Here is a 4,806-nt window from a genome sequence, read left to right as displayed (position 1 = left end):
CCCCCCCCACACTTTTATGTCTTCAGCTGTCCTAAAAATAAAGGCCTAAAATGCCACAAAATAAAAAAAAAAAAAAACATAGCATGAAGGGTATCACACTAAACTACGTTGGTGTACATAGTGGACATAAGCTGCTTGGCATTAGCATGTTTGCATGTTTTGTTGTTTGAAAAAAGAGATGAAGATCTTTATGAGTACAACATGAACGCATAGAGCGGGTGTGTGTTTACAGTTAAACATCCTTTCCTATACTAGTGTGGACATCATCTTAAACAGCACTTGACAATGACTGAGTGCCCGATGGCCAGAGGTTGCTACACGGTCAACTATCATGGTTAATAAATCCTGTTCAAAATACTTAAATAATGTTTTTTGATAACCATGATCAATTCCGGCCTTGATGTGAAATTTGTTGACCCTGCCATTGTCAATATCCTTGACGTTCCAATACCAGCATTGCACTTGTTCTGTCTAAACTGCCGCCGTATGTCACTCTTTTCGGATGTCTGTTTTCGGATGTCCGTCCCCTATCTCTTTCTTTGTGTTCTAACCTCCAGTGGATTTCCAGTGGATCTCTGCATGGTAATCCCAAACAGCTAGCTAGACTATCTGTCCAATCTGAGGACTATGGTTACCTGGTCCTCAGATCTCTGCAGGGTAAATCTAGACAGCTAGCTAGACTATCTGTCCAATCTGAGGACTATGGTTACCTGGTCCTCAGATCTCTGCAGGGTAAATCCAGACAGCTAGCTAGACTATCTGTCCAATCTGAGTTTTCTGTTGACGACTAAAACATAGAAATGCCAATAAACCAGAGGACGTTTTCATCATATCCCGGAATGCTGTGTGGACTAACCAGACCCTCCTCCGCAGCGCTGTGGAGAAAGGTCTGCCAATGCGGGACTTTTCCTGCCATGACTTTTGGACTATCTCCATCAGTTAAACATAAAGTAAGAAGAACTTTTGTTCTTAAACTGTGAGTGGTTCTACTGGGGCTAAACAGTCTTTTACTTCAGTTAAGTTTTTTAAGAGAAATGCAGATGAAAACCACAGCCTCATGCATAAAAGTGTAATACAAGTTATACCATCTTGGCATATTTATATTGGGTGACTCATTTAGAAAAAAATAACTTATATTTCCTTTCCTCGTTGTTAAAATCCCCCATTTCACTCTCTGCAACACTCACACAAATAATTCCTGAAGTTGTGGGACCCGCGGGATTGCTTCATTACTGACAAAATAACTGCCAATGTGTTAAAATGTGACCTCCTTTGACCATCTGTTTTGTGAAGTTGGGTAGAACATGCAGAAAATAAGGTATTTGCAAATATTAAGTAACCCAGGGCTGTCAGGAAAAAACAGCAGAAAGCTTAACAATGGCATTATTAACTGAAAAATGCTGTTCACACATCCCGGGCCATTCACAGACACAGTGAAAAACACATTCTGCAAGTTTCACACAGTCCAACGCCCTTAGCTAACACTGCATGCGTTCATAGCTGTGAAAACCATCAGCGCCTCCCATTATCCAGTGACAGAGGAACCTCTCTTTGGGATTACAATAGCAGACCGGTGTCACATAGCTGTCACCACATTCCTGACATTTGTTTTAACCTGCTTACACGGCCAAATGACCGGGCTTTCCTGCATTGGAATGGTTCATACTGAGATTTTAATAACATGGACTTAAATCCAACCAGTTGAACTGTGGCTGAGGACCTTTCATAAAGTATGAACTGCAGCCAATGAATACTGTATATAGATCTAGCCTGCTCTGGCCCAGTAAGACTCGACTCGCTAGAACAAGACAATTGATTTCTGTCATTGATACAATAGTCTTCCAAAACACTTTGCTTATGTATGTGGACACCAGGCCTGGAAATCCGGTTTCTTTTAATGATTTGAGTTATGAATCACTCACTAAACTGAACCGGGTTGTGCGAGTCTCTTGAGTCAGTTTTGCGAGCCCGAGCCATGAGCCAAGGCGAGCTTGCAATGTTTCGGACTGTCTCCTTGAACTAATTGCATGTTAACTTACTACATGTATACACCAAACCTATAGTAGCCCAGCTAGGCTACATGCAGAACATTGTTTGTCATTTCAAAAGTGAAAGAAGGGCTTTTATTGTGGATTAGCTTTATCCTGAACTCGAGGAAAGACTTCACTCGCTCGTCTGAATTAGATCTATTCATAGCCGGCTGATTCATGAGTTCTGGAGTGAATCCCATGGTCTGCAGGTCGGACTGTCTCTCTGCTCACTCAGTCGCTCGAGTTATAAGTTATAAGTCTTTTGCAGCTAAAATGGCTAGGAATTGTAGTAGCTGATGTTGCAAGAGGTTTGTGTGTGGCGCTGTTATCATTTTAGATTGAATTGTAGTTGGACTCAACTGAACCTGATTAATGATACTAGAGACTCGCGATTCATGAGTCAATTTAAAGACTTGGGTTAAAGATCCGAGTGAATCACTACTCAAACAGGTCTAGTGGACACAAACATGCACAGATCCCAGTTTAACAGTTTCCAAAGTTGCTTATCAAGCCAGAGCTCTTGGACAGAACTGTGTCGTCATTTGTACTTTCAGGGCTGGAATTGGGTAAAAAATCAGCCCTGGACTTTTGAGACCCAGACCAGCCCACCAAAATCAGCCGGACATCAACCATCCTTGCACTCCCCTTCGACACATGTACTGCGGTAGGTTCAACATTGTTAGAATGGCAGTTCAGTCAGGACCACTTCGTCAAAATACATTAATTCATTTGCAATTTGTGTTTGGCGGTATGGCTCCTCCCCGCACTTCCACGTGCATACGTGGAAAACATGAGGCAGGGAGAGCACACTTGCTCGGGGTAGCAAGACTGCAGTTTTTTCTAGTAGGCTATGCAGTCCGGGACGAGAAATACAAAAATCTATCTGGTTGTTCATATGCACATTCAGCCAGTTGGAACAGAAGAACACACCAGAATAGAAATAAACAGTACTGGATGGCTGCATTCCTACACTTTTAAAATGCAATTCAATGTTTATGTAATCCAAGTATTGAGTAACATAAGGGAATATGTTACAATTGACATTTTTGGGCATGTATTCTGTCACAGACTATGTTTTGACTATGTTCTGTCCATGCCTATGCCCATGATCTATGTCGTCTATGTCTGGTTGCTTGGAGTTTTTTGTTCCCATTCTTTTTTGTTTTAACTGTGTCCTTAACTGCCTCTTGCATGTTGTCATTCAAGAAGTCCTTGAGCGCAGTCACTGGGCTGCTAGTCAGAGGACATATATGCTCTGGACAAAACTCCGTGGTAACTTTGGAAAACGAAAGGGAAAGCGAGAGAAAGTAACGCTGTGGGAGAAGTCAGAAAAAGATATCCTCCTGCTTAGATGTGCATCAGCTGTGACGTTTTGGGATGTAAAGGTCAGAGGTGACTGGCTGTCTTTCCTGTCATCTCTAGTCGTTGTCGTCCCCCCCCCCCCACACACACACACATTTATATTGTTGCAGGCAACAGTTTGCTCATGCTCACAGAAAGACTGGACAGCGGTCCCACGCTAAATGTCAAAAGGGCGCTCGCCTCTCCCCAGGGAGCAACTGTGTTTACTAGCCAGACCTTCCTCCGCAGCGCTGTGGAGGAGGCAATATGTACCAATTTTGACTTTAATCTCAGATTTCTGACGGATTCTCTTTGTCACTATGAGCAACATCTTTCACATGACACACAGTTATTTGAATTGCCAATGTAAATGTATTAGCTTATCAGCTTTAAAACAATAGACTTGCTAAGTAGCATTAGAATCAGAAAAAGATGCATTGCTAGGCATTTACTAGGAATGTGCCTTGGTTGTTGGTGCATACATAAAAACTCATTCAAAAATACATTTGAAATAAATACAGGAACAAATAACACATTCATAAAACTATTTACCATTAAGATGGAAAAAAAGAGGCTGTATAGATGGATAATGTGGTACATGGCTCATTCCACGGTCTGTATTGCTTTCAGTCAGAAAGCCATATTGATCCTGGAAGTGATGATGAAGTTGCACCATGAAGTCTTCTTTAGTTTCAGCGAGTGACACTAAGCCGTCTCTGTCAGAAAACTGGAACTGCACTTCCCAGGGTTGGGCATGGACAGCTGATTCCTACTTGGAATCGTTTCAAAAATCACAATTCCAGTAGAATCGTTTTTTTAGTGGAATAGTTTGGAGGATTTTGGTTTCAAATCCGATTATCGCTTCCAAATTTAATGTGCGCAAGTTTTGGTTTACGTAAGCAGCCAGGCGCTTGTTGTGATGCAGCCGTGGAGCACAGTAAGCAGCGCTTTAGTCTGGCTTTATTTTACATTGAGTAAGCCTTGTAAAACTGCAACCAACCAATAAAATGTTCCTCTTATTTGTGAAATAAGCATGTGACCCATTTCAACTCTACCCCTCAAAGACTGGAAACCGAGTATCGATAAGAACCAGAATTGGAATCAGAATCCTTAGAATCCAAACGATGCCCAACCATACTGACCATGTGTCCTGACGCAAATATTCGCCGGTTTGCCTCAAACAGAGCTCCGTTATTCATGAATCACAGATTTACGCATAAACTCCCTTGTTAACCATTGTCATTGGGAAAGAAGATGTAGCGAGGACAGCTCTCCGCCTGAGCACCTGGGAGACCCTCTGACATGGACGTCTCTTTATTGCTCGGTAGTGGCGTGTCGGGTTTATGGAGGCGAGCAGGAGTGAAGCACAGCTTAACTAGGACACATAAAGAGCGTTTCCAGGGAGAGGAGAGCAAGGACGAACAGGTGAGCAAGA

This window comes from Etheostoma spectabile, chromosome 11 (genome assembly GCF_008692095.1).
Source record: "Etheostoma spectabile isolate EspeVRDwgs_2016 chromosome 11, UIUC_Espe_1.0, whole genome shotgun sequence".
NCBI lineage: Eukaryota > Metazoa > Chordata > Actinopteri > Perciformes > Percidae > Etheostoma > Etheostoma spectabile.
This window is presented reverse-complemented; position numbering follows the sequence as displayed.